General features: G+C 39.7%; 1 protein-coding gene and 1 long non-coding RNA gene across 4 annotated transcripts in view; one reads left to right on the top strand and one right to left on the bottom strand.

Annotated features, from left to right (window-relative positions):
• The window catches only part of kalrn (kalirin RhoGEF kinase), a 156508-nt gene that overhangs the window by 122620 nt on the left and 6699 nt on the right, over positions 1–27189 (bottom strand). The window lies entirely within an intron of this gene.
• On the top strand, positions 25672–26344 carry LOC111609204. The gene is made up of 3 exons (XR_002752979.1): positions 25672–25860; positions 25941–26237; positions 26309–26344. It is a non-coding gene; the product is annotated as an uncharacterized LOC111609204 (long non-coding RNA).

Genomic DNA, 27189 nt, shown 5'->3' with positions numbered 1-27189 from the left:
GTTCTGTCACAATCAAAGCAGGATAATCACTGCAAAACACGTTGGGCCTTTCAACTATTGGAGGAAAGCAAAGCAACAGGGTCCACTGTGTGTGTCCATACAGGGGTGTCTGTGCATGTGTAAACAGCTTCTGTCATTTGCACACACATACACACACATGCATTCTTACAAACAGAGAAGCATACAGGAAGCTGTTAGTCCCTTTTCTGGGCTAACACTCACACTTCAGTTTTCTTTTGAACTGTGATAATGGCTCAGTGTTGAAAGGTTGGCTTTATGAACTTTACAAACACACAGATCTCTGAAACTTAGAGCGTAGATATGAAATGCATCTGATCATGAGATGAGAAAAGAGACTTCTCATTTCACCTGATTATTTCAGAAGTAACCCCCGATTGCCATTTAAAGCTGAGAGCTAGCAGAGCAGGATGACATGGATTCCCCACAGTGATATTAAAATATGATTCATGTGGAATCCAGTCACCATGTGACCAAATAAGTTGTTTTTTTTTTGTTTTTTTTAATGGTTTGCTATTGTTCTGCGAATGAAACAGATGTCAGAGGCACAGGAAAGACATTTTAAATCAAAGACAAAAACATGCCAAGAGTTGCTTGTAGTTGCATTTAAGCTCCAGCCAGTAAAACTGATATATCGTCTCAGTCTTACTTCGTCATTTCATCCATATAGCACCTCTGTGGACTGGGATCATTTTGACCCAGTGAAATGGAAAAAGGCTCCCGTATCTGTTAATAGACTAAAAAAAAGCATCTCTGCTTTAATAATACACATAATTTTACAGTATATGCACTGAGTTAAGGGTCAGCCATTTAATAACAAAAGGTCATGAGGAACCAGAACATGTTTATGATCTGTCAAAGCAACTGGAGGGTTTCCAAGGACTGATTCTATTGCAATTCTATACGCTGGCTGAGATGGATTAGTTTACTTTTCCTCCTTTTCCTACAGCTTTACAAGCCATCTTTAATACAGTAAAGATGAAATTGTTACTGTTTCAATGATTGGCTGCAACGTATTATTTTTGTGATTCGCCTTCCAGTTTTAAAATTAAATCATCATTAAAACTACATTAGGTGACCCTGCAGTAAAACCTCCAGTATTTTGTGCATTCAATGTATTGTCTTGTGGCAATGCACTTATATCCAGGTGCGTTGCCATGGATACAAGCAGAAAGCAGTGAAAGTAAGGTGTCGTTGTTTCAGCCAACTGTTAAATGAAGATGTATGTTGGACTTTAAGCAACAAAGGCCTCAACAAGTTGAAGGAGACAAAACAAACAGCTAGCTCTAACTCCTTAGCTGCTAATGCTAAGGAAGGTCAGTTTTATCAGGATGTTTGCGCTGTTCAGAACACTCACGTATGTCTGTTAAGGAAGATGTTTTGTGTAAAATTTGTGAATCAACCTCAAAATAAAAGCAAAATATGTTAAAGACTCTCATTATTTACAGTAAAGATAGTCCTGTACAAACATGAGCTGAGCCTGAGAACACCTTCCCTACTGTTAGGTACGGGGGTGGCAGCATCATGCTGCGGGTAAGATTGATGCATGGGGGTCTGGTTCACTTCACAGAAAAGAAGTGGTCTCATGAAGAAAGAACATTATGTGGAAACTTCTCATTTGAAGTCATCAGCCATGATGTTAAATGGACCTTGCAGGTAGACAATGACCCGATAAGTCAAAGGTAACAAAGTGGCTTAAGTCTAACAAAGTTAATGTTTCTGCAACCATACAAAAGCCCTGATTGGAGTCTGGTAGAGAAATGGCGGGCAGAGCTACATTTCTGTCTGTGCAGAGCAAGGTGGGCTACAAACCGATACCATTTAACCACACTAGTTCTGTCAGGAGGAATGAGCCAAAATTACAGACAGTTGTGAAAAACATCTGGAAGGAAACTTTAAACATTTAATCAAATTTATGGTGTTAAAAGGTAATTCTACCAAATACTCTGAACATTTATGTAAACTTTTGACATTGAAGTTTTGATCATTCAAATTTATCAAAACTTGACTGACCTAAAAAAGAAAAACTTCAGTCTCATTTAAAGTTAGACAATAAAAAACTCTGTTTTGTATTAAATGTATGTGAATATCTGGTTTTAGCTTTTGTGAATATTGTTCAAGTGAACTGAGAAGAACATAAGTTAACTAACATAACTTATGTCACTGAAAAATTCTGAAGTTCTGGGTCATTTAGTTTCTACTCCAGTGTAGGTTCAGTTTTCTTGCTGGTTGTTCTGTCTAATTGAGATAGGAGCAGAAAGCAAATATGTAAATGCTTCCAACTGACATTGCAAGCACCTGCAGAAAGGAATGCACACACACGCACATGCGCTCGCCCACCCCTGCACACACACACATAAACATAGATAATATTAACAGGAACTTGATGTGGGAATGCAAATAAGTATAATGTGGACTGGACTGTGTGTAAACCAGAACAAGTCTTGTCATGTACTGTATGTGGATGATGGATGAACTGAATGAAGTGTTCAGAGAATGCTAATGCTTTTTATCTCACTTTTTTAAAAAAACAACAAAAACAAAACATGTTAAAACCAGAATCATTAAAACTTCATGATTTCATGTTGGTTTACACTTTATCCTCACAATGTATTAACTTATGTTAATCTCCACAACAAACACACAGAGACAACAAAGCATTACCTTTCTAGTGTCACTCAATATGAGTGACACTTATAGAGAGAAAAACCTCTAATTTGTGCAGCTTACCCACTGTATGCTGCTATAATCAATATTTTTTAAAAAAAGAAGAAATCTGAATATTAATGATTTCAGTTAAGTTCTGTAACAACAGACCCACTCAGTATAAGTCATATCTGACATGGCAATAAAAACTGAAAAGTTCCCCTGCTCAGCAACAGGTTACTGCATCAACAGTTTATCTGCAACAGTAATGGCACACTTAGAAAATACCATATTTCTTTTAGTCTTTACATGCAAAGACTAAAAGTCTTTACATGTCAACACTAAGTGTTAGTAGTTATAACTCTGAAAAGTCTTAGAACCACTGATAAGTTCCACATGTTCTATGACAGTCATCCATTTGGAGGGAATCGTTGATTGACTTTGACTTGTCACTCTGCAGCTGAAAAAAGTCTTCAAATATGCATAAATTCTGTTAAGCACTGAAGTACTTTTCAGTCACAACACAATATGAGATCTTTGCAAGGATGCTAGAGAACATTGACATTAGTTGGTTTATTTAAATCTAACTTTTCATGTTCTAACCCTTCCAAGTGATGGATCTCATCTAACAAGCAAAGATGAAGAAACTCAGACCACCTGCAAAACATGGCATAGTGACAAACGATAATGCATGACTCCATCCTCACAGACAGGGCTTTACTGGATTTCATGTTGTTACATGTGAAAATATTGCAGACAGGACACTGTCACTGAATTCTGTGATGTACTCATGAAAGGAGCACCAAGCAGTCTGAGGAGTAAGGAGCAGACCACCAGAGAACAACTCAGCCACATGATTTGTTGCTTCGTTGGCCAGTCGGTCCTCCTGTTGCCTCTCACTCACAACCACCTTTGATCGAGGCTTCTGTTTTCCTCATCGCAGATTCTCAACCCCCACACACACAGACACACACACACACCCCTACACATACCCACACACACACAGCTGTTTGCATGGCAGCAAAACATCAGCACATGACCAAAACAGTAAAGTTTCCAAAGTGAACACACACACAGAGCAAGTTGACACCACAGCCTGACGGAGAGGGTCACAACCCACTGTGGACCCACAACCAAGCAAAATCCATGTGTTCCTTAATAACATGTGGTAGTATTTACATCAGCTGTGATTCAAAGCGTGTAGATAAAGTCTTTTACTGTGTGTTTTTTCTGCTGTAACAGTTATACAATGTGAATACTGGGAAGTGGCTGCTGCTGTCATTCATTAATAATCCACATACTAATCTGCTTTACAAATCATTTGAAAACAATATTGTGAAGCAATGTGTCACAGTGGACTCGACATAATGTTAATATTATCCTCTGTACATTTATGCTTGTTTGGATTTAATCAGTTGATATTAAAATCACCACCAACAAACATGATCCTATGCTTCACATTAGTACTGTGTTCCTCTATCCAGTGTTTAAATATGCTTTATGTCAGAACCTGGTATTCTGACATAAAGCTCCCCTCTTTCAGACTGTCCTTACTGGTTTCTTTCTTTACTTCCCAGTTGGTTCCCTTTCTCCTTGCGTTCCAGTATTTATATTTTATTGGATTAAAAAAAAATTAAATATGGACCGCTTTGTCTAGCTTAAGTATCCTGGTGTCTTGTTGACCATTCATGGTAGGATGGAATGGGAAGTGGGTGGAGAATGTTGAGTTTTGACTGAAGTCATGGAGCCGCTCGTCAGGTTTGTTGGGGTAAAAACTAACTCTCCACAAGGTTGTGTTCATGTTTTAATCCTTAAAGAACAATGCAGAACATGATGGATGGATGGATGGATGGATGGATGGATGGATGGATGGATGGATGGATGGATGGATGGATGGATGGATGGATGGATGGATGGATGGATGGAAACTACAAGCTCCTACAGGTGCTGCTCTGACAGATGTGTGTGTACACTAGAGTTTTCCAGCTTATGTCATCATCTTTTTTACAGTGACTCAGCATGTTCAACTATTAAATAATGTTTCAGCCAAAGAGACATGTGTAACTGAGCCAGACTTTGTGCATTAAACAGTGAGCAAATCTGCTGGACAAGTTCCCAAAGACATCATGGATGCTCCAGGAACTATAGTGTGCTTGGTCCATCAAAGAGGAAGTGACATCACTGACAGCAGTGTATGAATGAGATATTTTTTCTCCATCTGTTCTCATGGCTAACTACAACAGCAAGGTCACAGTGTGCATGGGGTCTCATCTTCAACATTTCCAGACATGTAGATGTTACAGGTCAGCATGCAGCCCTGTTGGAGCTATTAGCTCTACTTTCCCCATTATGTACACAGGTAGAAGCTGCTCTGTCTCTCTCTGTCACACAAACGCACATCCTAAAACACACACACTCACACACATTTGATGATGAGACAGCAGTACAGAAAGGACTGAACTGTATAGGAAATGAGAAATCTTAAAGTTCTGCTCCTACAGTGAGACGTCACTCAGCAGGGAAGGTGACTGAGGATGTTAAGACCGTCTGCAGGAATCTCTTCCAGCACAGATAAATTAGCACAAATGTGACAAGTCCTCTCCTTAGTTTATTAGTGCCTCATTTCTCAGATGAGATCGGCAGAAGCCAGAATTTCAAAATGTACACAGAGGCCTGTTCCAGGATCAGATCCAATTCTGTCTGATGGAAATTAGAAGTACAGTGTGTGGGTGGTGTGTGTGTGTGTGTGTGTGGGTGGGTGTGAAAGATTGCAGCATGTGTCACCATCCTTCCACATACCCACACTCATATCATGTGTCACTAGAAGGTAACAGGTGAGGCTGTCTACATTCTAGTAACAGCTGCTTCCTCTAAAGGCTGCCAAGCCTCACATGTTGCCACGACGACCAAGTTACCACACTCAATGTTGCTGTTTAGATGTGAAATGCATTCAACGTGATTTAAGGTTTAGGCTGATGATGATCAATGCATATCCTTACATCCAGGCCTGTTAGCTTAGCATGGCTGTTATCTAATAGCATGTTTAGGCCCTGGTTAAGATTTCACTTTGACTTCAGGCAGCGATATTTAAGCACACATCCCTGATGCTGACAGTTAAAAGAAACATCTACTATCTGCAAGACATAGTCCAGAAAAGGTCAGATTTTCTTATTCTGATAACAACACAGGTCTTACACATATACAGTACCTTATATTAACACAAATTAAGTACATTCTTGTACATAAAAATGATTGTCTTCATCAGAGTTTGATGCATTTTTAATGTAAATTAGCAGATAAGATCACATTTGTTTGCATCATCTGGTCAGGAGCAGGGAAACAATAAATCAATTAATCGCATGATAAATGAAAATTATCAACCTCATTTTAATTCATCGGCTTTATCGTTTCTTCCTGCCTTTTTCTCTTTCTATTGATGATGCAGGATGAAAAAAGGCTCAACTCCGGTGCTCTCCACTGACCCCTACCTTCCTCATTTTCTTAGCGTAAGGGAGAAGTGAACTATTGCATCAGATATGGCCATCTTCTCCATGCAAATTTAATGATTATTGAAGGGCAATGTAGTATACAGCCTTCATAATCTGTACTCTTTTGGTTGAATGTAGTTTTTATTTCCACTTTGGGTTTATGTTGTTTGGTTTTTATTCAAGTGCATTTTTTGTTAATAGAGAGTCCATTTTATTTTCGTTTTTGGTTGTTTTGTTTATTTTGTTTACCAGTTCCACTGTTAAATGTTCTTTTGAAAATAATGTGTATTTATTTTTGGCAGGATGTGCTTGCATCATTATATCATTACCATTACATCAGTTTAAAACGGTCTTCAAACAATATTATCACTTATCACAATCATTTTTGAGACAATTAATCGCTCAGCAAAATTTGTTATTGTGACAGGCCTAGGCGTGGACAATATGGGCTAAAATGTTATATCAAGGGGTGTGCTGTGGTGGCGCAGGGGTTAAGCACAACCCACATATAGAGGCCTTAGTCCTCGACACGGCTGTCGCAGGTTCGATTCCCGGCCTGGCGACCTATGCTGCATGTCTTCCCCCTTCTCTCATTACCCTCTTTTCTGTCATTTCAGTGTCAATTAAAGGTCACTAGAGCCAATAAAATCTTTAAAAAAAAAAGTTATATCACAATATTTTGTGGCACTATTCTGATAATGGTAAAGGTGATGCATGACACAGAATTAGCACCACAAACAAATACTGCTCTTGAAAAAGGACACCAGTCACATAAAAAAGTCTGATTTGTACAACTATAATGCACACAGTGGCTGCATTTAATCACATTCTCAAATTTATTGATATTCATTGATATTCATTGAACAAACTGTGGGGAGAATAGTAAAAAAAAACAGTCTGGCCATTTCTCGAATTGATTACTCCCTCCTGATTGGTCTGCCTCATAAATCTATCTGTAAACTTCAACTGGTTCAAAACTCTGCTGCTAGCATTTTTACCAAAACAGCTTCATTTCACCACATCACTCCAATTTTACAACAACTTCCCTGGTGTACTGTCACATTCAGAATTCAATTTAAAATCCTGTTGTTTACATTCAAAGCAATCCACAATCTTGCCCCCCCTTATCTGTCTGATCTTATGCACATCACCACCCGTTCACGACCCTTTCGTTCTTCCTCTTCCATCCACCTCAGTGTGCCTCTTGTCCGTCTCAGCACTGTGGAGAAAAGAGCCTTCTCTTACTCTGCTCCCCAACTCTGGAACGCTTTTCCCCCGGACATCCATAACATCGAGTCTTCTGACCATCAAAGCACAGCTCAAAACTCATCTGTTCAACTTAGCTTTCTCACTTTAACTGTGTAGTTATTCTGTGGTTTTGTGTCTTGTTTAGTTTGTGTTTTTATGATGTAAAGTGTCCTTGGGTGTTTTGAAAGGCGTTGACAAATAAAATGCATTATTAATAATATTATTATTAAAGGTCAAAAGCCACCAGTGTCATCACTGCAGCTGCACCTCAGCAGCACATCTGAATGAACATTAAAAATATGTTTGTTCATGTCAACATATAACTTGCATATATTGTTCAAAAGCAGCAGGATGATTATATCTTCTCTCTCTGTCTCTGTTTATCTGATTCACATAAAGTGTCACATATGTGTGTGTGTGCACACACACACACACACACACACACCCGCACGCACACACACACACCCGCACACACAGAGGCATGCTAATGGCCTCGGCTCCAGTTTCCCCTGCAGAGGAAAACCACATCCATCACTCCTCTAACACGAACCACACACACATATGCAGTGCTTTCCAGGCATTGTACAGGCAAAGACACACACACACACACACACACACACGCACACACACACACACACACACACACACACACACACACCCATACACACACACACACCCATACACACGCCTACAGCACATGATGATGTATACTCTGCAGGGAGGTGCCTTCTCATTAAGGGACAGTCACTGCAACAAAACAATGCAAATACAATGCAGTGCAAAGAGGAGAGAGACAGCGGTGTGTGTGAGTGACCCTGAACTCAGCTCACTTCCCAAAGCTGGAGTCTGTAGAGCTCACTGTCTTCCACTGATGCTTCCATGCCAAGAACAATAATCTTTTCCTTCTATTAAACAATTAGGAATGTAGCACACACTCACACACACTTTCACAACACTTGACAAAGGTCACAGCACCAACACTTTATCACACGGGGGAACTAAGGAGGACTTTGGACATTCTGTTAGCAGTTCACACAGTAAGCTGAGGTATGCCATAAATATTTTAACATAAACAGCACTTCACAATGACAAACTATTTTGTGTGTATAATATAAAACTCCTTTATGGAAGTATAAATTTTGAAGTATGTGTCATCTCTGCTCCAGCTTACCCTGAGCTCTTTGTGCTCTCAGGTTGGGACTGGATTCCTTTAATAGACCTGACCATCTCGAGAGGTCCTCTGCCTCCTGAAACTATGTTCACCTGCTTGATGGATCAAGGGCTAACCTACTCTACCTCCTACAAACCACCTCTGGAACTTAACCCTCTCAATATCAACTTCTCAACCACCCGGATCAGGATGTCATCGTCCTTCAGTGCATTGTGTTTATCTAGCACAGGGGTGGGCAATCCTGGTCCTCAAGGGCCGGTGTCCTGCAACTCTTAGATGTCTCCCTGATCCAACACGCTTGAATCCAACAGCTGAATCACCTCCTAAGTGCAGTCAAGTTCTCCAGAGTCCTGCTAATGACCTCATTATTTGACTCAGGTGTGTTGAAGTAGAGGTACATCTAAAAGTTGCAGGAGACCGGCCCTCGAGGCCTGGAGTTGCCCACCCCTGATCTAGCATCATAACTTCCTGTCCAGTTGATGGAGAGAGAACACTGAAGGTTTACAGAAACCATGTAATTCAGAAAAATGTAGTTTTTTGTTGTTTTGTTTTTATTAAAAGTAGGATTTATTAAAGTATAAAAGTGTTCTTTTACTAGACATGAGGGAACTTGAATGTAGTTGCATTTGGATATGTGTGGTTGAACAACTGGAAACAAAAATTCCACTAATGCTGCACATACACATTCTGTTTATTGGAACTGAAAAAATGTTTGACGATATTATTTGGGAATTAAAATGTGATCAATGATAAGTTATTAAAGGAAATTGTTACTTTATCTTGTTCCACAACTAGATTATGGTAATTTAAAAAAAGAAATTTTCCCCTTGAAGAATAAAACACTATGTGAAACCTGGAAGAAAACAGAAACTCTTAACTTTTAACAAATCTCTTCAGCTGACTGCTACATGGATTTCTAATGGATCGTCACCTTCTGACTCATTCAGGGAGAACCAATCAAATTAAAGCTTGTGTTTGGAGGCAATGACATCATCTGTGCTGTGTTCCAGATTCATGAAGAGATCCCATCTGGAGAGAGCTGACTCAGCACATCTCACACACACACTAACACACACAGAGACAGCAGAAACCAGTGTGAGTAAAAGCAATTTTGAAGAAACAGTCGGCAGGTTTAAAGGGTCATTACATCTACTTCATGGAATAACTGATTTCTTTAACCAGTTATACTGTAGGAGGGTTTAGATGAGCTCAACTTCAATTCTGCAGTTATCTATATGCACAGACATCTCTCCGAAACAGTAACATCTCTCAGAAACAGTCACATTCACTCTGAATGATCCACAGCATTCACAATGAGCAGTTACCATAGGCCTGCTGCACAGCTGTAGGATTTTAAACCACAAAAAAGTCATTTCCAATTCTCTATTTCTACAAACACAAAACAATCTGTTCATCCCAGCTGAGTGGACGATGGAGACTTTACTATTTAGTAAGTCATGCTAAAAGAAAAAGTGACACTCTCCTTGAGTTCTAGGTTTTTCAGGATATAATGCAAATAATGTATGTGTTTCAAAATTAGTTCAATCTAAACCCAAGACTTTATGAAGCCAAAGAGAAAAGCGTAAAATGTGTACTGCAAGCAGATGTGCCAAACCTTTGGAACCAGGTTTTGACCCAGCACTTATAAGCTGTTAGGTCTTTGTTTCAGGGTGTAGTTTTCAGAGATCTTATGGAAATGGAAACATCTTGAACAAAAAAAACCAAAACAATTTCAACTTAAATGCCAAACTTTTATTTAATTACTTTTGTAACTCTAGAGCTATCACAGGAATGTAAAATGAGTTTTGTGTGCCAGCAACAGTGACGCTAGTCCAGGATCTATTCATTTATATGACTAAATCCACTTCATAGAGAGATTCATAATTCAGTCACATTCTTAGCTTCTAATGCCAACAGGTAACAAGGCTCCACCGACTGACTTTGCAGCAATCTCCATACCCGGCTCAGTGTGAGCGGCCATCTGTCACAACAAAATGTGGCTTTAAGACAGAACAGTCACACAAAAACAACAGCGTCTTTTTCACCCATGCTAACAGGAAGACATGTCTCCAACAAGAATTATTTTGACACTGGAGGTTTCTTTTTTACACTTTTACACACAAATGGCTCCATAAAACTAAAGCATACTACTTTACCATTGTTTGTAAAGGACTGGAGGATAGTTCAGGTGCTGATTAAAAAATCCATGATGCAGTTATCATTTATGCCAATAGTTGGAAAACATAGGCCCATTGTTTTAAATAGGGCTCTCTTGAGAGGCTATAACAAACATTATTTGGTATGGCAATAATTAAGTTATTATCTTCATATTAATAAAACACAGGAAGATTTCTTGTCCAAAAGAAGCCAGGAGAAGAGGAGATTTCTGTCCTGCTGAAACAACACAGAACTAAAAATATCACAGTAGTTCCTGTGATTTTATGTACATTAAACCACAAGAATTGTAATACTACATAAGACAAATAAAAAGGGATTTCTTTAGAAAATTGTCATTTATACTGTATTATTTTTTTTCTACCATAAACCATGCACAAGGAGACTGAGCAATAAAAGATCACTACTGTTCACAGAGTGCTTTATTCTAGCAAATTGAGTGAAAGTCGGAGTGGAAGGAGAAAGCATGACAGAAAAAATCTTTAAGTAACGAGAAACTGCAACCTTAAGAGGGACAGTGAAGGAAAAGCCTTTCAGGAGTTTTGAGGGAGGTTCACAGTGATGGAGCTGTTGCTCAGTGGTCCACAGTTCTTGTGTCAGATGAAAGTGGAGTTTTCATTTTATTTAGAAATTAATGACCCAGAGACTAATGAATAAGATAAAAAAATATTTTAAAAAATCAGCCTGTGATGACTTGGCTGCCATGTAATCTGAGAACCAGCAGCAAACTTAGCCCTAGACCAGAAAACTTTAAAGCTCTTCTGCTTCAGTGACCATGGTGCTCCTGCTCCTAACTGGTCAGCAGACTGGACTGACCAGAGGAGGATGAGACACCCGACCCATCAAGACAGACGACCCAGGATGCCGTCTGGGCTTCCTGAACCTCATCAGAACCACAGCCTGACTGCCTCCATGCCAATTCTACTGGGTCCCAGATTCATCACAATTAAGATAAAAAAAGTTCTTAAAATGTATGACATTGTGTGGAATGATTCTCTATGATGAATTTATCTTTTGATGATATTGTTCTTTGTTGAGATGCAGCTGTAATATCAGCACAAAAGACCATCAAGTCTTGTAGGTATTCTGGCATCAAAATATGATGGAAGTACAGTGAAGTGATTTTATGTTAATCCTGTTTCTGCTGCCTCTTGGTCAGGATTGCATTGCGGCTGATAACTGGTCTTCAGTCCAGCCACCTGGGATGAGATTTATTAATTAAAGTTTAAAATATGAAACATGCTGTTCTGTTTACATAACACTTCAGCAAGTGTTATGCACCATAGACCACCATGGTCTTCAGTAAAAAAAAAAAAATCAATGGGATGTTAAAAAAAAAAACACATAATGCTAACATGACATATAATATAGGTTTAGTTTTTGTTCCATTTATTAGAAGTTATATCTATTACAAACAAGATGTCCAGCATAACCTAACTGGAGAAAAATCCCTGACAGAACGCCTCACCATGCATGGGAACTAACTACAAGTAAAGACTTTTCATCTCTCAATTAAAGATAATAACCTGCTGGACTCTTGGAATTGTTGGCAATTTCAGAAAACCACTCAGTAATCCTGGAATATTAATCTCTTTAGGCACGCTATCTCACAGGAACCTGATTAAGAAGAGGTCAGAGGTCAGAAGGAAGCAAGAGGAACCTTCCTTAAAGGAGAATAGCAGCTTGGGATGAGAGGGAAGCAAATGTTCAAACATGGAACACGTGTTTCAGCGATCAGATGAAACCGTCAGTCTCTCTGGATCAGCTTTCAGCCTCCAGACACCAGCTGTCTGTGGAAAGGAAAAACTCAGACTGAGTGGCCAGACCTGGAATGTGTGTATGTCTGTGTGTGAAGAGCATGGTGACAGCTGAGTACTCTGAGGCGCCGCGTTCACCAGAAAGAAAAAAAACAGAACGTTTTCTAATCAGTAAGGTTTCATACATTATAGGATTGATTTCTGCTTGTTTCATGACATGAAGCGGACAGAGCAGAGTGGGGCAGCCTGCGACGGCAGGGCAGGACAACTTAAACAGCCTCCTCTCTGAACACAGTGACCTCAGATGGACAGGTTGGAAAAAATAGAACAACAAAAAGTAAGTTGGTCAAATTCTAAAAAAAAGTTTAAAAAAGAATTCCAAAGTTGATAGCCACACATTTTGTTTACATTTCAGGGTCAGCAGAGTCCCGGCTCTGGAGTCTGATTGAGAAAATCATCTGGAACAACAAACATAATAGAAAGATAAGCTTTCTTTTACAGGGGTTATATTGTGCAAAGTTCACTTTTTTAAACCCCCTTGAATACATTTTTGTGTACTTTGAGTGTCCATGAGTGTCCATTTTAATTTGTTTTCTCGCAACCTGCATAGATATCTCAATATTTTATTTGGGTCATATTTTTCAGTCTGTTCATTTTTGTTAATTTCCTATTACATTTTCTTGTCTATTTCATCTGTGGAACTGCTAAACAAGGTCATGGCTTCCAGCTAATCAGTTTTGTGAATCTACCTTGCATAAAATACAGTGAAATCTGAATATTTTCCTAGGAAAGCCCTGGTGCTTCGAGCGTTAAGATTAAGTTATGACGTTTCCCAGATACTCATTATTTCTATCTACTCGTTGGTTCTCAGCCATCCAGGACATGGAAAAATCAAAAAAGATCTTAAAATAAAGCAACATAAGTTATAATTTAAATAACACAACTTGTATTGAGAGCCACTACAATAAATCAATATTCATGATGAATTTTATTAAGTGGAGTTACTAATCAAAACAGTTTTTTCCAGAGCTGTAAATTTTTGTGAAGGTGTAGCAGAGATCAGATCACTGACACTGAACCAAACTTGTATCTAAACAACATTTAAATCTTAGTTCTATGGGTCTTCTATGGGTCTCAACAGACGTTAGCTGGAGATAGGCACCAGCAGCCCTCCCGACCCCACTAGGGACAATGGTGTACAGAAAATGGATGGGGCTGCACAGTTGGTAGCACTGTTGCCTTGCAGCAAGAAGGTTCTGGGTTCAGTCTTTCTGCACTGAGTTTGCATGTTCTCCCTGTGCATGCGTGGGTTCTCTCCGGGTACTCTGGCTTCCTCCCACAGTCCAAAAACATGACTTTCAGGTTAATTGGTCTCTCTAAATTCTCCCTTGGTGTGAGTGTGTGTGAATGGTTGTTTGTCCTGTCTGTCTCTGTGTTTCTCTGCGACAGACTGGCGACTTGTCCAGGGTGACCCCGCCTCTCGCCCGGAACGTTAGCTGGAGATAAGCACCAGCACCTCCCGACCCCATTAGGGACAAGGGTGTAAGAAAATGAATGGATGGATGGGTCTCAACAGTTTGTTTACTAAGAAAAACACACGTTTGATGGACGTTACCACATACTAGTCATGTTTGGTCCTGCAGCTTGATCACATTGAAAACTTTTTAAACCACACTTAACATTACATGTCACTGTAACTTTGCCGATCCCCCAAAAAATTGTTCTTAAGAAATGTCCCTGTTTATTGTCTCCCCCAATAATGAAATGGTCCATTGTGTACTGGAATCTACAAAGTAAACACATGAAAGCTAACTTGACTTGAGTTGTTGTTTATCATATTGCGTCTGACTGGTGTAATTTTAGATATTGCTACACTGTGTCATTATCTAAAATTGTCAGTAATAAAAAAAAACAACTAATAAGAGCAGAAGGCTCAATGCTACTATCAAACCCAATGGCCAGGACCTCATTATCAACACACAAAATCCATGTCTGAAATAAGCTTTGCTGTCATTTTAGCATCATTAGCAGCTTACCAGTTTGTTATATACCTGGTTTCAGTAGAGAGAACTGAAACCAGGTATCATCAACTTACCAGGTGAAAAAATGGTGACCTCCATTTGTGAAAACTATAACAAAAGATATACGTATTTTTAAGTAATTATGAGTTTTGGCATATCACAAACAGCATATTTTTTAGCTAACAGAAAAATTACAACATATTTAGGCCAAAATGTTCAACTAATCTTGGATCCCTTTAAGCAATTACATATACAGTATGCAGTATATATACAGTATATATATATATATATATATATATATATATATATATATATATATATATATATATATATATATATATATATATATATATATATATATATATATATATATATATATATATATATATATATATATATATATATTTCATCTGTATATCTGTATATATATATATATATATATATAAATATATATAAAAATATATATATGAAAAGTTCAATAGATAGATGAAATTTAACTAAATATAAAAAAAATTGTCTTTGAAGTTTTCCTCCTTTCATGCTCGACCTTTTCAGAATACCATCAGTGCCATCATGTTCCGTATCGACTTTAGTTCAGACTCCTCATCCCTAGGGGACGTTGCTGTTGCTGAATCTCCTCTCCTTTTTCTGCAGTATTTACTTGCACTGATTCTTTCAGATACTCCTGATTTCTGCCCTTGAAGTGATATGTCACAGGAGCAACATTACAAAACCAAAGTATATTTGCCAAACCAATAATAATGAAAAAAAATAAAATAAGTTATATTGCCTTTGTGATCATTTAAGGGCAAGATAAAATACATTTTAGAAACATTGAGTGCAGCATCAGGTATAGCCAACAAGCAGAGTGTTATACACAAGCCTTTCTGGTGACAAACTAATGTCTTTTACTCCCTATTGCATTCGGGAAAAGCATCAAAAGCCACAGAACAGTGAGGCTTTCCTCTCTGATAGCAGATGTAAAGCCCAGAAGATCAGATGATACTCGTATCCTGAGGGGAGGAATATTAGAGATTAATGGTTCCTCTTCATTCCCTCTGTTCTATAAATACTCCACAGTAAGCCAGGTTCTGTTCTCTCAATTACAGTCTGACACAAATGTTCCTCCTGTATGTGTGCGTGTGTGTGGGTGTGGGCGTGGGCGCGTGCCGGCATGGGTGTGTGTGTGTGTGTTTGGGGAGTGCAGCCTCCTTAGAGGATGAATGAGGTTTAATTAGTGCTCTTTCCGAAGTAATTCACATTAAGCAGGTGCCAGAAGAAGGTGGAGACCAAACCAGAGAATAAAGAAAAGATGCAAATGTAGGAAATGAACACAATCCAACAACAGGAAAGGAGGAAAGACAGAGTAAAAAGAAGGGTGCAAAGAATGAGTTCCAGCTGCAGGATACATCCAGTCTGCAAGGAAACTATGAACTCAACTATGAAAATGAATGAAATTCAGGTTCAGACTGCAGACACTACAGTAGGCTTAGTCTCTTCCAAAGAACCACTTGTGGTTGGACTGGAGTGTTTCTACTGCCTCTGACACACACTCTTCCACACGCACATACACCCCTGTGTGTATGTCAAAAGACATACACACACAAACACACGCACAAAGTGACTCAAGCCAAACCACACACTAAATCTTCATATGTCTGAGAGATTCGAAGCTTTAAGCTCAACTTGAGCTAAATGGAGGGCAACAAGCAGTCAGAAACTAGAAAAACAGCCTGTTGGACAAATAAACACTCAACAAGCTGGAGAGATGAGTTTGAGAACAGATCAGTCATTAAAACAGACTGAGTCAGTCGAGCCTCAAGTTATTTTGACTTGACTAATATAAGAACTGCAAATGAGGAGAAAAATCAGCTTCAGGAAGGTAGGCTGATTATTTAAACTCCTACACATCTCCCTTTTTGTCTCACAAGCAATGATCAATAACTTCTGAAAGTCGTATTTATACTTCTGCCTCACATCTGAATGCTGTTTTCATGGTGTCTAAAAATATGATGCCAAAAGGAAAAGAACACTCCAACCAACTTAGTGCACATTTAACATACACAATTTCATAACCACAAATGCCAGATTGCCACAGATCTTTTGGACATGTTCATAAAATCCCACCATATGAATGTGCACACATTTACCAATGTTAATGGATTGACAGCTCACATGAAAAATCTCATGCAGTACTTTAAACATGTCTCACTCACATCAGCATGCTGGATGCTTGAACCTAAAATGAAAGTGACAGTTCTTCTTTGGCTAATGAGGCTGAACATTTCTGAGCAGTTGGGCAGTCAAAGAGTACAAGTTTTTATATAGATACCCCCTTTGTACGTGAGAACTCTGATGGGAACAACAAAAGTAGGGATCCATCCTGCCTTGTATCAACCCTTAAGGCTGGGAGTGGTGGTTTTATACAAATGGGGCATCGTTTATGCCCCGTAGTATAAATTTAACCACCACTTAAATCCCACATTGGGGTGGACATTGTTGTTGACCATGTCCACCCCATTATGGTAACACTGGGCCAGTCTTCTGATGGTTATTTCCAGCAAGAATTTATGACTAAAGCTCAGATGATCTTCAACTGGTTTCTTGAACATGACAATGAGTTTCCTGCACTCCAGTGGCCTCCACAGTCCTACAGATGACCCCTTGGATGTGGATGGACGGGAGACGTACATCATGGATGTATAGCCAACAAATCTGCAGCAACATGTGATGCTACCATGTCATTATAGACTGAAATGTATCAGTAATGTTCCCAGCACCTTGTTGAATCTAATGGTGCATTCACACCGGCCCTGTTTATTCTGTATTAATTGATAATTGCCTAAATAGTCCGGTTTATTTGGGGAGGTGTGAATGTGCAATCAAACTCTGATGCAGAGTTGATGCAGAAAAAAGCGAACTCTGCTCTGCCTAAAAACCATGGTCTTGGTTTAGTTGACGTAAACTGTGGTGCAATTCGAATGCATATGTGAACGCCAAGTGGACTGGAAACCGCTCCAAAAACAAGAAACGTACTATAGTGTAGTGCATTATGGGTAAATACAACCAAAAAGTGCATATTTAGCACTACACTGAAAAAAGAGAATGGAGCTCCTACTTAAAAAAAAATTCAATTTGTTAAATGTAATCAAGTCAACTTTGTCAAACTTAAATTATCTATGTTTGTTTCATATGACAATATTTAATATGACAGTGTTGAAGAGGATTTGTTTGGTACATTTGCCAAAGACAAAAGAGAAATCTTATAACTGCTAAAACTGAAGAAAGAGGTTACGCTCAGTGTCTTCTTCAGAGGTTTTCATGTGGTTTCCTTTGGTAGTTCCAGGCACAGCGCTCCCACAAGTGAGGAGGGGAACAGGCTTCTCAAAGGGTTTGGTTGGTTTGGCTCAGTGCAGTGAGAAACAGAAGCGCAGCAGCTGAAAATGGTCGATCGAAATGAGTCAACCGACTACCAGGTGTGAAAATGACCAAAGACTTCAAGAATTTTAGTAATTCTGAAAGTAATAAGAATGATGAGACTGCATCATTCTTGAATTATGTGTAATGGCTTATGTGTTGCATCAAAGATATCACTTTTGATTGCAATATAATGAAATTGAAATCAGGCTTCTGATTTCAATTTCAGAAGTCTGAAATTGAAAGGCTTCTGAAATTTCAGGCTTCTGAAATATGAGGGAGAAGTTCTCCCTCATATGACATTTCATCAAACTATTTTGTACAAACTTTAGGATACATGCTTGGGGATTCTATCGTAAAGAGTTTTAATTACAAATCTATGTAACTAATCATAACCCTATTGTAGAACCACTTAAGAATTAAAATGATCCTTTAATTGTTTTGCTTTTTAAAATGAAAGAAACATAAAATATATAGAGAGAGGGAAAGCCATGTGGCCTCAAGTATTCTGTTGAGATACTTCCTACATCAGAGTCACAGTAATATGCATAACAAAGGTTGTAGACTTTACATGTACAGCCCTGTGTTAACACATGAGGCAGCTAAAGGCTGAAACTGCTCAGATATTTCAGGGTTTTAAACGTAGCAGCTGCTCGTCATTATAAACATATGACAAACTAACATAGTGATAGTTTTTTGTTTATTTTTTATAAGGAACATAAACTCTAGGAGCTAGCCACAAATATGTCACAGGACCAGCCATTAGAGATCTCACATCTGTTAAATAGTCTATAGCTGCTCCAGTAAAACCAAATCTGAACTGGTCTAACAAACAAGGCTGCTTCTTTCTGTTGTGATCACATTTGGCTGAGAACACATGCTTTTCTTAAACCTCATATGTTCTGTGCTTTTGGCAGACATGCACATAAACACAAAGTGGTTTCCTTGTTTACTAAGAGAAGGCAATAAAGTGTTTTACTGCTGCGTAGTACAGAATAAGAGGCTAATTACTGACAACTCACATGTTAGCAAGAGAAGTGCGTAAATCAGACCAAACTCAATTTACAAATTATCCAACTGAAGCCATCAGTAGGTCATAGCTGAGGAGCCACAACCTCTGTACAGTCTGCTGTTTTCAGATCAAACCATTAGCACAAAGCTCATCCAGGCATCCTTCATGCTGCTCCACAGCACAAGACTCTCTGACTCAAACAAAAACAGGGAATAAAGACAAGCAGCATTGTCACAGTTAAGACCATTATCCAAAATACAGAATTAATCAATAATCCAACTGGTCATTATCTTCCAATCATCTGATCAATTAGCAGCAGCAACAGCAAACCGCAGGTGTGATAACATCAAGTTATTGAGACATTGTCCTGCTTTATAGACACTGAGACAAAAAGAATCAATCAGAGATGAAGGAGGTACGGCTCTGAGTGGCTCTGAGTGGCTCTCAGCATCATTATCGGCTCTCTGACAGCTCAGCCAGCCACAGGGGAGCCACCTCTTCACTGCAAACACTCACACCCTGCCTGTGAGAATGATGAATAATTGCTGAGAGCCAAGCACACTGTTGATTTCCAGTAGGACACTAGTAAATATGTCAAGCATGGACCATAGGAATGTGACATGAAGATTGTATCCATTTAACTATGGCTTGAGTTGAACTAAGAAAGCAAACATGAAAACCAAACTAATGACAGTTAAAGCATACTACTTATTATTAATGTCCAGTTACATATCATCAGCAGAACTGTGTAAACAGTCATAACGTTTGCACAGTAATGTATGTAAATGTAAGAGAGTGAGCTGGCTTGAGTGACCCCCCTAACAGGCATCATGTTTCTCAGAATCCTGATTTCTGTTTCCCTTTCTAAGACAGAGTTAGGATATACACCACAACTCATTTTTAAAGAGGATTGCTCAGAAAATCAAATTCACCTATGTGCATCCAGAAGTTTACATACACGCATCATGAGCACGAATGCCACATTAATTTTTTATTGATTTCACAATAAAAGTCCCAAAAGGTTTTTAATCATCTACACAACCTCAAAACTCTAGATCTAGACCTAAACACATCATCTAAGACTTAATAAATCGGAGTCCGATACTGAGTTCAAATAAGAGGAGAGGAGGGGAAAGGGTGCGACAAACAGCACACATTGATTCAACATTGATTACCAGTTTTTCCAACCCTGGTCCTCAACGCATACTGACCTGCATTTCAGATGGTCCCCTGCTTCAACACACCCCATTCAAATGACTGCAATTCAGCAAAATCCAGTAAATCAGCCATCATTTTAAATCATGTGTGCTGAAGCAGGAGAATGCCTAAAACATGCAGGGCAGTGTGCCTGGAGGACCAGGGCTGAAAAAAACTGGATTATGTGTTCAATAATTAGAATTCAACCATAAAACAACATTGATTCAATGACATCTTTTAACATTAGTTAACTGGCTAGAATTTATGATTGTTTTATGGTTGATCCACCATCAATTGACCTTAACCATAAATTAACCTTTTTGACCATAATTCAACATTTAATAAACATCTCTTGCTATCTGATTAGGTTTTCTCCCTAAGCAGGTTTCCTCCAAACAGAGCTTGTCCAATTTGTCATAAATTTTGAATCAATTCATTTTTTGAAATAACTTTTTAATTTTATTTAAAATAATCTTACAAATTCTTAAAGACGAGACTATTTTTATTATGTCCCAGTATGAAACATACATATAAAACACTGTTGAACTGAACGAGGGTACACTTTCTTTTTTTCTCTTTACTTGGCTGGTATTCACTGCCAAATTTCTAATATTCTCTCATATTTTGTAGCAGCTGCAGTCAGTATTCTGGAATATGAGCTAGCAGCTGTAAGTACACTGACAAACATCAAGAGCAAACATGTAGCCTCATCTCCGTTCTCGAGAAGATCTCAGCAAGGTTTTAGCCTGCTTCTGTTTGCTATACTTTATGGACCCCTTAAAAATATCTCAGGCAAAAGTCATTTAAATCTGGACAAAAAGATTTCATGTTGTAACAAATGGGCTTTACTCTCATCTTTAAATCAAGAAAAAATGTGATATCACCATCCAGTAGAGTTCTTCAGTTGTTAAATTAAGCTTCAAATTTACATTCAAAAACATTTGTTTGATGTCAGAGGAAAATTCTAAGTTGCTGTAATTCATTAAGTTCAAATTCTTCAAAGAGTTATTGTAGACGATGATGGCTGGAAAGATCTCCTATAGCAGTCTGTATTACAGTGAATTTGAAGAAACCTGTGACTGAAGATGCTCAGCAACAGACTGATAGAAGTTCTGCAGCATCTTGCTTATACATTCAAGATGGCGCCGGCGCAGCTGGCTGCCTGCAGACGCAGCTCCCGTCGTGTGTGTTTGTCTGTGTATATTTGCTGTAACCGATTAAGGATCCGTGCTTGAAGAACCCATGGATCATCAGTTGGGCTTTCTACAATGGCTGGATGTGGTTCTGTCGATGTTCTCTGCGTTCTTCTGTTACTTTTTATACTCTTGGTTGCAGAGAACCTCGCCGAGCGGAGTAGCGGCATTGCTTGCTTGCGTGAACGGCTGATTGCGCTGTGTGGGCCTCTGCTGCTGCCCGGAGACGGGCCTGTGGTCCCGGAGGAGTTACGGAGGAGACGACAGGGCTGCAGGTCTGGAGTTAAGCGGAGGGGGAAGAGGAGACGGCGCAGGCCAACGGTACCGGCGATCATTGTGGGGAACGTGAGGTCTTTGGGAAATAGGACAGACGAACTCACGGCGTTGGTTAGGACCCAGAAGGAGTACTGGGAGTGCAGTATCTCTGCTTCACGGAAACCTGGCTGCACTCGCTTATTCCGGAATACAGCGTGGAGGTCCCTGGATTTTCCTTGGTGCGCAAGGACAGGGACTATTCCAAGAGTCGGAAGAAGAGGCGCGGCGGGATTGCACTTTATGTGAGTGAGAGGTGGTGTAATCCCGGCCATGTTAACGTGAAGGAACAGATTTGTAGCCCGGACATTGAACTTCTGGCTGTGGGAATGCGGCCGTGTTATTTACCGAGGGAGTTTACGTCCGCCATTTTGATCGCTGTTTACATTCCCCCATCAGCTGATGCAGCGGTGGCCTGTGACGTCATCAGCTCTGCCACAGCCAAACTCCAGACTCAACACCCGGACGTTGTTATTGTGTGCAAAGTAATTTCCCTGCTGGGATGAATAAAGTACTTCTATTCTATTCTATTCTATTCTATTGAAGGATCTTAACTTCTTCAAGAAGTCCAGTTTGCTCTGTTCCTTCTTCAGTTTTAAATACCTTCCATCTTCTCTCCAGGACCATGCTCTTCCTCATCAAAGATGCATTTGAAATAGTTGGTACCATGATTCAAATCATCACAAATTCTTATGCGTCATGCCTGCAGCCATCCAGCTGTTCCTCAGAGTCCAACCTTGATAGACAGAAGGTTACTGCATCTATTTTTACACTCCCAACATGTTCCTGAAACATTTTTAGCCAGTTTTTTTGTTGTTTTTTTGGGTACCTTGCTGAAACTGGAAATGAGTTGTTGTTTCCTCTAAACTCTGATTTCAATTCAGAACTGATTTGAGCAAATGTGATTTCTGCTTCAACATCATTCATTCTAAAGTCGTCCAAAAAAACAGCTTAAAGCAGCTCTGTCCACCACATCTCCCCTAACTGAACATCTTACAGCTTCATTTCTCATCCTCATCCTTTGAGCTCAGTCCTCTTGTCCTTTTATATACCTTCCACTTAGAAATGTTACCTAAATCTACAGGATTTCTTTTCATTTTGATATTGATGACACCCAGCCATTTCTCTATTTAAGTTTTATGTATGAATTTTCATATTAATGGATAGTAAATAAACTTTATTCATAATCTATTGTATAATGGCAAAATGTCATGATTCAATTCTGTTGGCTGCATTGCGAACCGAGTGTACCACCTGACTCCACACGTCCAGGATTTGGGAGTTTATAAAGAATACTGGCTGATAAAGAAAGAGATGCCGTCCCACAGCAGTGCGTGACCCAGCTGGTGAGCAGCATGAGGAGGAGGAGCCAGGCTGTTGTGGTTGTAAGGGTCTATATAAGCAGTTTGTTATTGGCAGTGAGTTTTTTATTCATGTGGGTTTCAACCATTTCTGTTTTCGTTTATTTCGGCATTTAACCAAACCTGTCAAGTCTCCCATCGACCGTATTTTACCCCTAAACTCAAATCCAAAACTTGACAGGTATCATTTAAAGGTATCATTTAAAGTTCTCAGGAATTTTTAATTTTTTTTTGTCTTCTAAAAGATTGTGTATTTCTCATATTTCCAGCGGCTGCTGGACTGAAAACTGATGTGTGTAATCTGTGGCCAGTCAGTGCTGCTGTCAGGCTGACTAAAAGCTTCCTGCTTCCTCCTCACTGAAGCAGACACTCTGACAAACTGCCAACACCTGCACTTAGTCATTAATAACATCAAGGCTTATTACCTCACACCAATCAGCTGGTATCACACACACACACGCCCCCCCGCACACATACACATCTTTAATGTCTGGAATTGATTAACGTGAAATAAACGTGCATGAACTAACACACACTGTAAAACATCACCCAGCTGCTTGAGGACTTGATCACTTTGAGAGAGAAAGAGGACACAAAACAGAGGAGGAGAGGAAATCCTTTGTATTTATCTATTTAACACTCTCTCCATCTCTAGCTGTCGCTCTTGTCTGTCCCCTGGTGGGTAATGAGACCTAATCCACTTAAGATGCTTCTCACTACCTCTTTCTGGTGCTAGCACACACACACGCACATGTGTGAGTGTGATGGGTGTATTCTTCACACCCATCTGCGACTGGCCTTCAGTCAGAATGAGAGACAAAGAGGGGGAAGGAAGGAAAGAGGGAATCCCTGCCTCCCCCTGCAGCATCAGCAACCTATTATTTCTTATAACGCACACACAGACGCCTACACACACCCTTCTATATTAGATGTAGAGCTCCTCCCTCCAACTTTCTTCAGCATGACTCAGGCCTGATGTTTCATTTAAAGGAGCAGTACTCGCTCTCAAAATACCGGGGAAGCCCAGCTCATGTCAGCAGCTCCGTGGTTCTCCTGATGAGCCGGAGAGGCTGCAGAGGAGATCCTGATCAGGACAAGGCTCTGATCAAACCTCTGCATGTGGCGTTTTCCTTCCACCCTGTCTGTCTGCTGCGTTTAGATAAAAAAGCCAGGTTGTGCTTTCCGAGCTGCAGGAAGTGCACTGAAGTTTAATGTTTTCAGTTTTCTTCTGTGCTTCACTTGGAGATCTGTCCTGAAAGATGATTTATAGATCAAGTTTTACTTCCTTACTTTTCGCAGTGAAACAACGTGGCTGTGGCAAACCCTAGAAGCCAAACCTCAACAAACAGCACTTTATCTGAGTCCAGGATAAGACACTGTGTTTCATACCAGAGGACTTGGCCAAACAATGAGATGGACATCCCAATAATCCAGTAGAGGGTTTTGTGGAGGTTTAAGAACTGGAATCACATCCGAAGTTTAAAAACCGGCCCTCATTGAAGGGCCGTGTGATGAAAATTGCATTATCTTGTTCACAGGGAAGCGCCTCCTCTGCTTCTCGACACCAGGCTCGGGTCAAACTATTTTGCACAGATCTCTGCAAAATGTGTGGTTGGTCAAAAGACTCTGCCATGCTTTTTGCAGAAATGAGCTTCAACAGCAATGCTGATATTTTGCGTCCACTATCCAGGTTTCGTATCTGGTTTAATCGATCTTTGCATTTATTATCTCTGATATGCACTCCAAATACTATAAAAAACAATTATCTTCCTGTTCTTTTATTGCTTTAAAGCACAATAAATAAAAACTAAACGACAAGCCTGATGTTCTTTGATGGTCTTCTTTTCTGGTCAATGTTTGTGATGTCAATGTTTCAACCTCTGAATTCCAGTTTACACAAATGAGTTTCAATGTGTTATATTCCCTAGAAAGAAAACTCAGAATAAGCCAAAATCAAAACAATCAAACCTTACATCTACCCATCCATTGTCTATACATGCTTATCCTTGCAGAGTCATGATGGAGCTGGGGATTATTTCCAGAAGTGGTTGGAGAGAAGCAGGTCACTCCCTGGACAGGTCACAAGTCCAACACAGAGACACACTTACACCTAAAGACAATTTAGACAGCCCAAATTAGCCCAACCCTGAGGTACCTGACAGGGAGAACGTGCAAACAGCATGCAGAAAGACCCCAAGCTGGGATTTGAATCCAGGATTCTCTTGCTGTGAGGCAACGGTATTACCAAGTAGGGCTGCACCAATTCCAGTTTTCTGGTCGATTACCGATCTTTAAAAAGTTTGACCTGCCAATTCCGATTTTGACTGATACCATTTTTTTAGTCACTGGATGTTTCTAGTCCTATTCACTGTTAAGTTCAATTAATAGCAAAAACATGACTGATAAAAGGTGAATACTGTGTTGTACCGTATACTTTGCAATTTAGGAAGATTGTAATTTGTCTGTATCATTTTTTAAATGCCTCTCATCAGTGAGAAATGAATGTCAACATTTATCTGTACCTGTATCAACTGCCTGAGCTAGCAAACCCATTTTAGGCCATTCTTGAATTGTAACCCAGAGCCACCAAAAGTCATTCCGAAGGCCCCAGGACTGCACTTTGAACACCCTTGGTATAGAGAAATTGTTGGGAAGCTGGAGTTTTGGTTTCTGTGGGGCTGCTTTTCTTGTCTCTAGTTATCCACTAGATGGAGCCAGGAAGCTGTGTTGTCCAGAGGGCGGTCTCAGGTGTTCAGCCATCACACCTGCAGCCTATCTGTCATCAGCCAGTGTTTAAGAGAAGCCTGTCACCAGTCCTTCGATGCCTGAGTGTTGCCGTTCATGGTACTCTGTGCCCCTCAGTGTGTGCTCTTGCTGAGTTTTCTAAGTGTTTTACTCAAGCCTCCCTTGTGTTTTCCTTGTAGGTTCTCAGCGGCTGTTACCTTTGTGCCTTATGAGTTTTACCGTTTCACCTCCAAGATTCTTCATAAAGAAACCCCTGGTTCATAAATCCCTACGACTGGTTCTTCTGGCTGATCAAGTCTGTGCTACAACCTGTCCGCCCTCCAATGAAGTGCAACTAACAAACCCTCATCGCCGCCCATTCTCTCTGGATCTCCTGGCTTCAGTTCCAACCCCACCTGGACCCGGCACTCACCCTAGAGACCAAGTTCCAGCACCAGCAGAATACCTCCCCCTGGTGGATCAGTTCCATTTCACTAGTAAGGTCTCCTATTATTCTCTTTTTCACCTTCAGTACTACTTACTCACCTCTCATCTACTCCATCCTCAGAATCCAGATCTCCAGCTGTCCCATACCCCGGGCAAGGAAGATACATTCAAACTCTTTTTACAATAAACTTTATTTAACTGACACTCTCTGTATCCTGAAGTGTATTCTGCATGTGGGTCAAAAGATTAGCCTCAAATTATGACAGAAATGTCTTAAAGCACCTTATTCAAAAATTTTATTTTCTTTCTGTCAGGTCTCTGGAAGAAAGGTTACTAAACATCTTAAGACTGAGTTCTTGGGCATCTCAATGTTTGTCCGTGTCCTGTTCACATATGAAAAATATTTCCACTTGATTGGAGAAAGCTGCTGAAACTCCACTCCTGGTTACCTACAACAACTCACCACAGCACATGTTCCAAGAATAAACACAGAGAATCAAAAATTGTAGCAACCACAGCTGTCTGTATTTTATTATAAATTAGAGACCTTTTGTTTTACAGTGCAGAAATTGACATCCAGCTCCAAAGGTAAAACGTCTCTTATCTACCACCTCCTCAAAATCCAATATGGCTGCCATGAGTAGGTAGAAAATGTTGTAATCGCTGTACCAATAAAACTGTTAAGTTGTACATTTGATGGTTTGTATCTCATAAAATAAAATACACTCATATTGAAACAGAATACAAAATTATTTTCCTCCCATCACAAACAGAAACATGAGGAGCTAGAATGCTAAATTCTACTGAGAGTTTAACTGGAACTGTGACCTTTGATCAGATGAAACCAGTACTGAGCTTCTCAGCAACAAATGCTTACTCAACAATGTATGAGTAAGTGGGATAGCTCATGGACATGAATATGTAGATGGCTCATTGAACATCGAGTCTTACGTTACGTCGCCACCATCTTGAATGTGACAGTGGAGTGATAGGAAGGTGATA

Source organism: Xiphophorus maculatus, chromosome 7, assembly GCF_002775205.1.
Source record: "Xiphophorus maculatus strain JP 163 A chromosome 7, X_maculatus-5.0-male, whole genome shotgun sequence".
Lineage (NCBI taxonomy): Eukaryota > Metazoa > Chordata > Actinopteri > Cyprinodontiformes > Poeciliidae > Xiphophorus > Xiphophorus maculatus.
Note: the sequence above shows the minus strand (reverse complement) of the source record. Positions and strands in the feature narration are given on the sequence as shown.